We start from the raw sequence: 6,929 nt of genomic DNA, 5'->3' as shown, positions 1-6,929 counted from the left end.
ATTAACAGAAAACCTAGGAATGCACTCACTGCCTTATCTAAAACACCCCAGAGCTCAGTTTCGTCAGGTTCAACCATAGATTAACTACCTTTTCTGTTTACTTAATCCACAAACCATTCCTTTCTTCCTAGTTGGAATGGTGTTCATTAACTTTAATTACTCCTTGTCCGTGTCACACAATCTCTTCTTATGAACTCATATTGTTAATCAGATATAATAAAACAGAGTATAAGTTTACTTAGTTACAGTTCCATTTAAAATGATTTGTTCAGTCATTTAATCATAGTTTACCTAACACCTACTCACAAAGAAAATAGCCTTTGACCGGGTGATGCTCCTGAGACGGCTGAAGGAGGAAGAGTTATTTGTCCTAAAGGAAGTCAAGCAGCACTGGGAAAACCTAAAGAGGGAATCGGAGAATGTGCAAGACCTTGCTTCACATGTGGCACTTGACCTAAGTAGGCAAAGTAGGGGAACTTTCGTTCATATGTACAATTGATGTTGGTTCCATGTAATTGCTATTGTATTTAAGGAATACTTCATTATATTTACCCTACACATTACGATTGTTGGCTTTAGGCTGGCATTTGAATCAGTCGGAAGCTGGGAACAGAGGTCTCTTCTCCATGCTTCAGAGGAGAGTCAGCAGCCTCAGAAGAAACCGGGACTCTGACAAACTGATATACAGCAACGCTATGGGCCAAGACACCTCCCTAGATGACTTCCTGGAATAGGACATAGATGACGTCTATGACAGCATCCACTACAGCTCTGAATACGAGTAATCTATCACAGACTGAACGTGTTTGTTTTGGTGAGTGCAGTTTGCACTGGGTGAAAGGTGATTCCATTTGTTTTGCATATGTGCTTTATCTGCCTTCCTAAGGAAAAATAGTTTGAACATTTTAGGGAAATGAAACTTTTATGTTACTTCCTTGTTGACAATGTGATCATGTGGCACAGATTTGAGAAGGGCGCTCGTCTGTTACTGCTTTTGCCCGGTTACATGACCAGGTCTGATGCACCCCTTTAAATGGCCAATCTGCTGTTGCTACATCCACTTTTGGATTCTTGAAGAATATAATTTATAAATGCCTCGTGAACATAGTTCAACAGCCGTACCCCATGAGAACCTCAAATATAATTTTTTTCTACTCCAATGTTTGTAAACAAAGTAAATGTAAACATACGCTCTGTAGCGTGTGTCAAATTCATTCTATGGTGAGCGGAGTGTCTGCGGGTTTTCGCTCCTCCCTTGTACTCGATTGATGAATTAAGGGCACTAATTACTAAGGAACTCCCCTCACCTGGTTGTCTAGGTCTTAATTGAAAGGGGAAAACTAAAACCAGCATACACTAGGCTCTCCATGACATGAGATTGGCACCACTGGACTCGAGCCTCGAAACATGTGGTTACATTTATCCTGCCCCATCCCTCTTCTTTTTACAGAATCATTGGCGGGGAGAAGGAATTATTGTTTCATCTGGTGATTGCCGATTTAAACACTGTTAAACTGTAATGTACTGTGCTTGTGTGTGCTTATTAGTTTAGTTAATGAATAACAAAAAAAGGTTATCCTTGTCGTCAAGTAATCATTTGCATCCTGATGGAGCTACATCAGTACATTCGTCATGGGCTTTTAAGTCAACGATTCCTTATGTATGTATGAGATGTACAAATGCTTAACTAGTACAGATTACTTTGACCAGTTACGTCTTTACTCTCACTCAAGTAGTTTTCGAGAGGGCTACTTTACTTGTACGTGAGTAGAAGAACTGACTCTCATCAGCTGCAGATGAAACAGGTTATTGAATAATAAAGCAGGCACTCGCAATGAATTATCAAAAGTATGGACACAGAATGATTGAAGTAATTATTGTATTTTATTATGCTGACCCAATTATGACCCATTACATATTTTGGGAAGATTAATGCATATCCATTAAGCCGCAAACATGGAAATATTCCTATTGAAATGGATTGTCCCATCCTGAACAGGCCAGTTGCAAGTGACATACTTTTAATGCGACTATTATCAACAGCGAAGCATGTTCGCGTTTGTTCTTTTTTTTTTTTTTTTAGATGAAAAAATTGCATTTATGCAGGCAGGTCTGACACAGTGGGAGAATTGTGAACATGCAGGTATATCTGTGTTGTCACAGCGTTTGCCACGTCTTCCGTTTGGTCGTTCGGTCAGAGTTTGTTTTGATTATGTGCGTCCCAATGCGCGTGACGTAATAGACTGCGTTTCTGAATTTTCTGATGACATTTGAAAACTATTCATAAATGATTATTGCGCAATGTTACTTTCATTTGAATGTCATATACATTGCCACATTATTAAGTTATTGATGTAGCTAATAAATTATTATGTTACAGAAAAGTTCTAAACTACAAATGTGGTTGTTTTTTCCTAACCCTAACCGGTTTGTTCTTTATCAACATTTTTAGCCCCATGTGCCCAGAGATTGGAACAAATCAGACATTAGACATTTCACCCCAGAAAGCTACCGAGAAAACATTTCAGGCAAGTGGACAGAGATAACAACCAGGGATTCAGGCATTTAGACCTATTCTGTAAACAACAATAATAACCTACACTGAACATTTGTTTCTTAAACACTGTGATCTGAATAGCAACAAATGCAAAACTACTAAGATGTAGGCTATAGATTATTTACACTATAGAAGTAGTCACTATTTTTGACTGAAAACTCAAATGATTTGTTATTGCATTCCCTCAGATATTAGAATGTATGCACACATGACTGTAAGTCGCTTTGGATAAAAGCGTCTGCTAAATGGCATATATTATTATTATTATTATTATTAATATCTTCGCCAATATCATTCGAATTGATGTGTAGAATGATGTGTACATTCATTAGGACATACATAACGCTGTACTGCATCACCACATGCCAATTCAATGTCTGAGGTAGTGCACTTTTTTAAATGTGTTTTTCGTCATAACTATTTAAGCTTGACATGTGTGATTTTTTAAATTGATTTAATTAGGCCCCCTTACTAAATCTTCACGTCAAATAACGTTCGGATATGTTCATCTATTCTTGATTTAAGAATCATCAAAGTTTGGGGAAACGTCAACTGTTGGTGGCGTTACTGAGCACCCCATGGCCACCAGGGGTATGTTATTGCATAAGTATGTCTAATTCATGCAAAGGATTATTTGTGCCGAGCTATAAGACTGAGCTACAAAAAAAACAACAAAACATATTTTGGGGGATTCTATGACCAGACCTGATCTCTTACAAAGGTTTCCTAGGGGTGTCTAAAGGTTCATGGCAGAAAACAAGTGTAAATATAAAAATGCTTATATAAACGTTGTTACGTCGATATTGACGCTTCTAGATGTTAAAAAATAGACATTCAACAGTCTATATGTGGCCTTTCAACCCCTATATCCATTACCCACATTGCCTTATAACCGCACCTCTATTGCCATGGTCCTCGGCGCATCATATTCCTGATAAGCAACAATGATGACAATTCATTCTCACTGCCTATTAAAAAAAGCAGTTGTGGAATGATTTGACTTTCACCTTCAAAACATATTTTCCGCGGACAACTAGCCTAGAGACCAAGCAGATAGATGGTCTGCCTCTATGCGCTAAACATGTTGCATGCCAATATTACTCAGGGGTAGGCCTATATCCAACATATTTAATGCAGGTAAAGTGATATATGTAATAGCATCATATATATATATATGTATGTATGTGTGTATGTATGTGTGTGTGTGTGTGTGTGTGTAAGGTATGTTGATATACACGTAGGCCTGTGTATTATAATATATAGCGTGAGCAAGGGTTGCACCTATTCCTTTCAAAGGCTACGCCTAGCCTATAGGCCTATAATAAACTTGGACATGAATTGCGAAATTCAAGGTCAGTCAGTCTCAGTGCAACATTCTCATAACATTTGATGCTTATTTTCTCATTAATGAGACATTCACTAAGTACTAAAGTTGATCAGCCTAATCCACTGCTCATAACTAATATATCAACATTGTATGTGTCTAGGCCTCAGGTCAAAAGTAGTGCACTTTCAAGGGAATAGGGTGGCATTTGGAAAGAAATGATCCAGTACCTTTATCCATTGAACTAACATTCTTCCAGTAGAAAGACAGAAGGAAACAAGTGACCTGTAAGTCTCATATTTGCATTAATTTGTTCCAAACATAATGTTGTAGCTTTAATATATTGGAAAAGGCCCAGGTAAAATGAAGAACTGTGTATGTTAACCTGTGCGCCTTTTCTAATAGTGCGCCGGCGTTTTATTTCAGGACCACAGACAGCTACTGTTAGCTAAGTGCGGCAGAAATGCAGGGCATGCCGTGCCGAGTTCAGAACCACGGCAGCGGAGACTGGAGTGCATCACCAACAACAGATATGAAGACCACAAGATTATTTTTGCCTACTGTAAACATTCACGATATGAATCTGTGATTTTCAACCATCTGACCTACTACTGTCTGATTCATATAGCCTGATTTTTTAATGTTTGTTCATTATTATATCAACTGATTGCTCCTGTATGGGGTGCTTTGACTGAAAGACCAACACGTTTGATCTGGAAAAAAATGGACTATTACACTTGCAAATTAACTCTCTTTAGTAAATATAATTGTATCTACTCCATAAGATAATCAGCTATGTGCATTGTGTTATAGAAATAGGCATAGGCTAAAGGTAAAAAATGAACAGTGAAATTAAACGTATATATTTAATAACATAGTAAAATGAATCAATGCAAACATAAAATACAAAAATACTAAACTTCTGACTACTTTAATACATATATGAGTGAATTTATCACAATACTTTTGGTCCCCTAAAATGGGGGGCTATGTACAAAACGTACTGTAATTTCTAAACGGTTCACCAGAAAATACACTCAAAGTAAAGCTGATAGTCTGCACTTTAACCTCCTAGTCATTGTATAATTTCAAATACAAAGTGCTGGAGTACAGATCCAAAACAACAAAATATGTGTCATTGTTGCAATACTTTAGTAGCTCACTTTATATGAAGAATATCTAAATGCATATTTGTAGTATCTGGGATCTACATCTGTTTATATTAGTTACTGTGCTGTTACTAAGCAGTAATGCATTACGGCAGTGTTACGTTACTACACCTAATAGGAAATGCACATGCGCACTGGAATGCCGCGAACTGTAGAGCACGAGGGTTTTTTGACTAAACGACAACTAACTGTACTCCCGTCTCCTGCCTGGTCATTTCTCCACAACACAAATATTACAGTGGCGACGAGGTGATTAAACTACATAAACGGACATTGCTTGAAGTGAAGAATGTTGCGTGAGTAATGAAACTCAAAATAATTATGTAATTCGTCAGTTATTTTTCATTTTCTTTCGCCAGTAGAGAAGGCTAAGCACTGCTAGCACTGCTAGTACAGTATTCAGGAGCTGCCAAGTAGCAAGACTATTGGAGTCCAGAATAGCGACACTGCCCTCTGGTGGTTAAATAAAATGTCATTGAACCCATTGAAATTAGGCGATCTCAGTGGAGAAATATTGTCAAGGAAAAAAAAAAGGAAGAAGGGACGTAAAACACGGTGTGTACATTAATAGAAATGAGTGCAGTGAATGAAGTAATTGCAGAAACTTCTGAAGTGAAGAAATAGATGAATATTCAGAAAATTAAGGAATATATAAGGAAACTGAACAATTAACTGTGAAAATGGCAACCATTGGTCGAGTACCAGAGTTTGAGGCTACAAAAGAGGATTTTGATTCCTATTTGGAGCATTTGGAGCGTTGGCTGGCTGCAAATGAAATCAAAGATGTAAAGAAAGCAGACATATTTCTCAGTGTTTTGGGTCCAACTGAGTATGGATTGCTGAAAGGTCTCATTGAACCAATGAAAGCAGTGGAGTTGAACTATGCAGAACTGACTGAAACTCTTTCAAGGTATTTCAAGCCTAAGCCAATTCTCATTGCAGAACGTTTCAGATTTTACCAACGTCACCAGAGTCAAGGGGAAACCGTGGCTGACTACATCCTTGCTTTGAAAAGGCTGGCAAGTACATGTGAGTTTGCACGATTTCTTGATGATGCTCTCCGAGACAAGTTTGTATGTGGTCTCACAGGTGAAGCATATCACAGAAGGCTCCTGTCAGAGAAGGACCTGACCTTTAAGAAAGTCTGTGATATAGCACTTGGACTCAAGCTTGCCCACAGGGATACTATTGAGCTATCGGGACATGCAGAACGTCAGAAAGGTGTTCACAAGGTCAGTGATGCACGTGGTGAAAAAAGCTCACAAAAGTCACACTTTTTTCAGTCCCGTCCTCAAGAACAAAGCAGCCCACATCTCAAAGGTCTAAGCCAAGTTGCTACAGATGTGGGGGAGATAATCATCAGCACAGTGAATGTCGATTCCAAAAGGAAAAGTGCCACAATTGTGGAAAGGTTGGACATTTACAGAGAGTGTGTAAAGCCTCGAAACGCACGGCAAGAGCGCACAAAGTGTCAGACGCAGCACAAGACGAGGAAGGTACAACTGAAACAGTATTGGAACTGTTCACAGTGTAAACGGCTCAACAACTAAAAGATGGAATCTCAACATGGAGTTAGCGGGAAAACCAGTAAAAATGCAGCTGGACACCGTAGCGTCTGTATCCGTGGTTCCAGAAAGACTCTACAAAGAAAAACTGAAAGAGTGCCCTCTTCAGCCCGCGTCCATCCGCCTTTCTTCATACACTGGTGACACTATTCCTGTGTTAGGGCAGATCCAGGTACCAGTCCGATATGAGGGGAAGGAGTGGACGCTACCGCTTGTCATTGTTAAAGGAGAAAAATCAGCCTTGCTAGGCAGAAACTGTCTACAAAAGATCAAGTTGAACTGGGGAGAAATCTTCAGTCTGAGAAATGACAAAC

This window comes from Oncorhynchus keta, chromosome 32, assembly GCF_023373465.1.
Source record: "Oncorhynchus keta strain PuntledgeMale-10-30-2019 chromosome 32, Oket_V2, whole genome shotgun sequence".
Taxonomy (NCBI): Eukaryota; Metazoa; Chordata; class Actinopteri; order Salmoniformes; family Salmonidae; genus Oncorhynchus; species Oncorhynchus keta.
The sequence above is the reverse complement of the archived record's forward strand: the minus strand, read 5'-3'. Positions refer to the sequence as shown.